Consider the following 7,224-nt stretch of genomic DNA (forward strand, 5'->3'; position numbering starts at 1 on the left):
TTTTTTTTAGCTTTGTTTTTTTTTTACTTTTTATTATTTTCCTTTTTTCCCTTTTGTTACTATTTATGTTAGTTTTATAAATTATAAAATTAGTTCCTAAAATTGTATTACTACTTATTCTAATGCCACAATAACTTGGGCGCCCAAACAATTTAGTTTAACATTTTATATATTATAAAACGAATTTAATTACTGGTTTTAGCTACTGTTTATTTACTTTAGAGCATTTAGCTATTTTATAAAAGTGTGGCTTCTCCACCATAATTACCTATGCAATATTTGGTTCACTCCGAACACTTTAGTTTTAATATTTGAAAACTTTTATTGTTTGCTTGATTTTGAATTTGAATTTGAATTGATTTCGAGCTAACGTGAGAGTAGCAACAGTAATTGAAGTGACGTGGCACCATTAGCAGAGAATTACTGTAGCTTAATTATCCGGGCGTCACACATATAGCATTTTTTTAATTCATGTTACACATCTTTTTGAATACATGGTCAACATTTTAACTGTACAAATTTAATATTTTTCAAATAGTTTTTGAATACATGGTCAATATTTTTTCAATACACAATTAACATTTTTCAAACACAAGTTTAACAGTTTTTGAATACATGGTCAACATTTTTTTGATACACATTTAACATTTTAAAATGCAAGTTTTACATTTTTTAATACATGGTCAACATTTTTTCAATACATATTAACATTTTGAAATACAAGTGTAACATTTTTGCAATACAAGTGTAACATTTTTGAAATACAAGTGGAAGGAGCTAGGTTACAAGTTTAACATTTTTTGAATACATAAAAACAATATTTTTTCTATACACATTTAACATTTTTCAAATACAAGTTTAACATTTTGTAATACATGGACAACATTTTTTCTATATATATTTAACATTTTTCAAATAAAGTTTAACTATGTTTTTAATACATGGTCAATTTTTTTACTATACAAAACTAACATTTTTTTTAATACAAGTTACACATTTTTTTGAATACATGGTCAACATTTTTACTGTACACATTTAAATTTTTTCAAATAGTTTTTGAATACATGGTCAATATTTTTTCAATACACATTTAACACTTTTCAATTACAAGTTTAACATTTTATGAATAAATGGTCAACAAGTTTTTGATACACCTTTAACATTTTAAAATGCAAGTTTAATGTTTTTGTTAATACATGGTCAACATTTTTTCAATACACATTTAACATTTTTCATATCCAAGTGTAACATTTTTTGAATACATGGTCAACATTTTTTTATATACATATTTAACATTTTAAAATGCCACTTTAATATTTTTTGAATACATGGTCAACATTTTTTCTATACAAATGTAACATTTTTTAAATGTTTGATTATGGTTTTTAAAATACTTGTTTGTCATGTTTGCAATATCTTGATTTAAAATTTTAAAATACATGATCAACCTTTTTCATACATTGTATATTTTATTATACATTTTTTGTATACATGGCCCACATTTTTCTATATACATTTTACTTTTTTTAAATGCGTGATTATTTTTTTCTAAATATTATAGAAATTATATTCTTGTAATATATATGTTTATAATTTTATAAGTGTAATAAAGCAATTAAAACATGATAGAAAAAAACCCGGAGGATGTGAGCGCACCTGGGCCGGCCCATCTCGAGCTGTCCTGGCGCGAAGGTTTCCCTGGGTCTCGCTTAAAGCGAGGCATAGAGGCGCACTCTCTTCATCGACGGTGGTTGTTGTCCTAGTGCGCTGGTTTTATTGGGCTTTAGCACGACGATTTCTCGCATGTCTACTATAACAAGGTTTGCCTAGCTGTGATGGGAGATGTCGATAACGGGGTGTGCCTTCGGCTCACTCTTTTTTTGCGGGAAAAAAAAAGAATATTAGATCGATTTTTTCTGAAAACACATACGAGTAAATGGTCTCAAGCTGGCGGACATTTGATTCCAACAACCTTCCTCGCACCGCATGACCAAATCAAATACGGCATGCGCATTCCTTCCCAAGAGAAAAATAACTTCTAACGTATGCCATGATCCATGGTCACCATTGCATCCGGACCCACGGTATATAATCCAGGCGTAGGGGTGGTTCGAGCGGCTGCACATTCGTGGCCGGCATTAGATACGGCCCCACCAAAATATAGTTAACACTTAATAGGGCTCACAGACAATCAAATTAGCACGCAAGCGGTAGAAATGTGTGGCCACCATCACCTCGACGAGGCCCACGGGACAGCGAGCGGCCGGGTAGCACCACCCGCGTGATACGGAGGTGAAAGCGTCCCGGGCCGGCACGCCACCATTTCAGATCCCGGGCCAAACACCGCGGGCGCGAAGCAATATCAGGAGCTAGGTTGCTCTCCCACTGAAGAAGGGCCCCGCAGATTCACCAGCCATTGAGATTGCAACCAGTCTATGAACACGTTTTCACTGCCCCGCAGAAGATCACAAGGTCTGGGCATGCAGCACGATTCACGGCGCCCCTCCTGTCCCGATCCCTACCAAGACCATGACCGTGCTGGGATGCTGGGGGTGTATACGGAGGCCACGTGGCTGGCTCGTAGGTGCACGTCTCTCTCTCCTCTCCTGGCTCCTGAGTGATCCACGTCCCTTGCCACATTGAGAGCCACAAAAAAGAGTCACCTAAACCCTAGGCCCCACGCATCATACAGCACGAATGAACGTACTATTTTTTTGTTTGCATGGATACGAATGAACACGGTGAAGCCACCGTACCACGTGCATTAGACATGCTGACGTGCTGCTAGTATTCGAATACCCATGTCAGCTCAGTGGCCTGCACCCAAGCTTCAGTTTTCACGCCCTTTAAATACCTTGTGCTCCCGCCTATTCATTCTTCATCCTCTCACCTTGACCTCGTCTGCCCGCTCATCATCCCACGAAAGCACGAAGCCAAACCCCGGATCCTACCAGCAGTCAAGCACCCCAAGTCCGAGAGGCATTGCCTTGATACTAGCCAGCGTCCGCGATAGATGGTGGAAGCTCCGGAGATGAGCGCCCCCCTCCTTGCCGGCAGGCCGGCGGCTGTGGAAGCGGTGCCGCCGTGGCGGGAGCAGCTTACGGTTCGAGCGATAGTGGTGAGCGCCCTCCTGGGGGTGCTCTTCTGCCTCGTCACGCACAAACTCAATCTAACGGTGGGGATCGTCCCCTCGCTCAACGTCGCCGCGGGGCTGCTCGGTTACTTCCTCGTGCGGATTTGGACGGCGGCGCTCGGGATGTTCGGCATCGTCTCCAAGCCCTTCACCAAGCAGGAGAACACCGTCATTCAGACCTGCGTCGTCGCCTGCTACGGCCTCGCCATCAGCGGTATGTGCCTGACTTCAGTTGAGCCTTTGGGGTTGGCGTCTGATTTTTGGGGCTGCATTTGCTTTGATCCTTAATTTTAAAAACAATGATCTGTGGACTTTTGATGCTGCTTTGTGAGTGCACACGTTGCCTGTGTATTATTTTTGGGTGGGCCACAATGGTGTAGGTTTGGGTGAAGCATTGCCAGAGATTAGGGAAATGTTAGTTTTTTTATTAGCAGGTTGATCTTTACAATTACCTTTCTTAGAACAAAGATTCAAGTTTGCAGCATACATGTTATTCATTGTTTCCGTTGATGCAGGGGGATTCGGATCGTATATGCTTGCAATGGATCAAAAAACTTATGAGCTTATCGGGACAGATTATCCCGGTAACACGGCAGTGGATGTGAAGAATCTCTCGCTGAGTTGGATGATCGGGTTTATGTTTCTAGTTAGCTTCATTGGTATTTTTAGTCTCGTTGCTCTGCGCAAGGTAATCATCCTTAGCTGCTTGCGTCTTCCACATTTACATTTTTGTTTTGAACCAAGTGCAGGAACTTGGACAACTCTTTGTCTAATACAAATTCGGCAAACTAAGTTAAGTTTTGGTGTTTGCTAGGTGATGGTGATTGATTACAAGCTAACATATCCTAGTGGAACTGCGACTGCAATGTTGATAAATAGCGTCCACACTACTACTGAAGTTGAACTTGTGGAGTAAGAAACATACCAGCATTGATCCTTCATTTTGTGCAAACTATGCTCGCTATACTTCGCAAGGATGATCATTATTGTTGAATCTGCCATGCTTCTTGTCTGGTGATGTCATTAATAACTGAAAAATGGGTTTTATGGACCTTTTACGGTCTATACCAGGCCATCAAAGTTTACTATGGGTTCCATGTGACTTGAGTATTTTTTTTAGCTGCATCTCCCAGCTGTTAGCGACTTATTTAAATTTAAATGGTCTTCCAGTTCGCCTTTTCCATATGTTACACACTGATAGTCTGATCTCCCTACAAAACTGCTTATACTTTTAGCAGCACGGTATGGTAAAAATTAAAAGTTGTAGATTATACACAGATGGTGAATCTTCTGATAAATACAAAATCGCATTTTATGAGTTTTTATGGAAAATCATGAATGATCTATTTGTCAGCTTGTGATAACGTTGATGCCTCTATCAAAATTTCACTGTTGACGACATATTCTTGGGCTATTGTATTTCTTAAGTTTTGGTGGTACTAACTTTATTTTTGTGCTTCCAGAAAACAAATAAGCTGTCTTGGAAAGTATTTAAGCATAAGTTTTCTTTGGAACTGCTTTAAGTGGTTCTTCAGTGGTGTTGGGGACTCATGTGGCTTCGACAATTTCCCTTTACTCGGCCTTGCAGCATTAAGAACACGTAAGCTTGCTCTAATGCATTTGTGATATTATTTTGAAGTTCACATTTTATAATTCCTTTTATTTTGAAGCCAGAACAAAATATTGCCTTATCCTCTTTAGGGATTATTTGGATATGTGTGGATTATCATATGGAACTACTCATCCATTAAGGTGGAATATCATATGCATTATATCCAAACGCTTACAAGTTCTATTTTTATAGGTTTTATTTTGACTTCAGTCCAACCTATATTGGATGTGGCCTTATATGTCCGCATATTGTTAACTGCTCTGCACTTATTGGAGCTATCATATCTTGGGGTTTTCTATGGCCATATATATCCACAAAAGCTGGGGATTGGTATCCAGCTGAGCTCGAAAGCAACGACTTCAAAGGACTCTATGGGTACAAGGTATGGTGATGAAGGATTCTGATTGTTCATATATATCATAATGAGTTAATAGCCAATTCCTTGTTGTACCTTGATTATGTTTTTATCAACTCAACTGTAACAATAGATCGAGGTATAATGAATCAGTCTAAGAAAAAGAATAAGATCATGAATTAGTATTTACCAGGTTTGACAAAATAAAGTCACTTCTTTTTCTCCATACTAAATAAACCCAATAAATCTGCAAGTTGTTTTTGCTGTGAATATAAAAGTCTCTTTAATGCATTTCTTCAGTGGGCATAGTTGTCTTAATTTGTGAGAACCATGAAATTGAGTTCAAGAACATATATATGGGTCATCTATGTCATTAACATGCTAATTATTCTTTGTCCATTAACCGACCAGTCTTTGCCAACATTATGTCCAACAAAAACTAAGTTGCGTGTGCACCCTTTCAGGTTTTTGTATCCATATCCCTGATACTTGGGGATGGTATTTATAACCTTGCCAAAATCATTTATTCTGCTACAAAGGAAACAATGAATGCACGATCAAACCAAGGAAGGCTTCCCCTTGTTTGGGTTCAGGATGGTAATGTCATGTTCTTATTCTACGCACTAGACCTACCAACATATCATATATTATGGCGCTCATTTTGTTTTCCATTTATTATTGTAGGCGATAAAATTTCCAAATTACCAGCCAAGGAAAAGTTGCTAAATGAGGTGTTTGTAAAAGACAATATCCCTCCTTGGTTGACAGGATCTACTTATGTGGGCCTTGCAGCAATTTCAACTGCAATTGTACCGATAATGTTCTCACAGCTCAAGTGGTACCTTGTCCTCTCTGCCTATGTTGTTGCTCCTTTACTCGCCTTCTGCAACTCATACGACACTGGCCTAACAAACTGGAGCCTTGCATCCACATATGGAAAGATTGGTCTTTTTCATTTTTGCCTCATGGGTTGGCCATCATGGTGGTGTGATTGCAGGCTTAGCAGCATGCGGTGTTATGGTGTCCATAGTATCCACAGCTGGAGATCTCATGCAGGACATCAAGACTGGTTACCTGACCCTCACTTCGCCAAGATCTATGTTTGTGTCACAGTTGATTGGAACTGCCCTTGGTTGTGTCATTGCTCCCCTCACATTTTGGCTTTACTGGGCTGCCTTCAATATTGGAAATCCTGATGGCATGTTCAAAGCTCCATATGCTGCTATCTACCGTGAGATGTCAATCATGGGTGTCGAGGGATTCTCAGTGCTGCCACAAAATTGCCTCGCAATCTGCTTTGTCTTCCTCTTTGTAGCCATAGCAATCAACCTCATGCGAGACGCCCCCCAAAAAAGTGTGTCCAAATTCATCCCACTCCCTATGGCCATGGTTGTTCCATTTTACATTGGGGCATACTTTGCGATTGACATGTTTTGTGGGACTGTCATCTTGTTTGTCTGGGAGAGGGTGAAGGAGTCCGAGGACTTTGCAGGTGCGGTTGCTTCTGGTTTGATATGTGGTGATGGTATTTGGAGTGTACCTTCTGCGGTGCTGTCCATCATGAGGATCGATCCACCGATGTGCATGTACATCAAGCCATCCCTTACATATGGCTGAAGATAGAGAAAATGTATTCGTTTTATGTGATAATACCACAAGAGAACAGAATCACGTTGTGTACATAGTTTACACTCCTGTAATTTAGACCTCCAAAATATAGCAATAGCTTTGTAATGTGTCTCGCCCCTTCTATATAAAAAAGCTTTGTTTGTTGTTAAGCGTCTTCTTAATTTGTTTTCTTGCGTTGTTACCATATGTATAAACTTGTTCTATCTTTTTCTTGATTTATGTTTTGCTCGTGGTCTGCCTGGCACAGGTCAATGATGTTTTTGCGTGTTTTTTCTTCTGAATCATGTAGAAGAGGTGCATGTGTATCAAGGAAGTAGATACAATGCTAAAGAAGGATACAAACCATACATACGACACATACGAATTTAAAATGACCTAAGGATCGTTAAGAAAGAGTCGACGATCCGTGGCTCGAAGACGACCAAAACCAGCCTAGGATAGGAGAGTGCCACAGAAGTGTGGTATCATTTAACATAGTCTGGAGGGGTTGAATAG

General features: G+C 39.4%; 1 pseudogene; it reads left to right on the top strand.

Moving 5' to 3' along the window:
• Positions 1-2,902: 2,902 nt before the first annotated feature.
• On the top strand, positions 2,903-6,876 carry LOC119365851 (annotated as a pseudogene).
• Positions 6,877-7,224: the final 348 nt, after the last annotated feature.

Source organism: Triticum dicoccoides, chromosome 2B (genome assembly GCF_002162155.2).
Source record: "Triticum dicoccoides isolate Atlit2015 ecotype Zavitan chromosome 2B, WEW_v2.0, whole genome shotgun sequence".
In the NCBI taxonomy this organism is placed as follows: Eukaryota; Viridiplantae; Streptophyta; class Magnoliopsida; order Poales; family Poaceae; genus Triticum; species Triticum dicoccoides.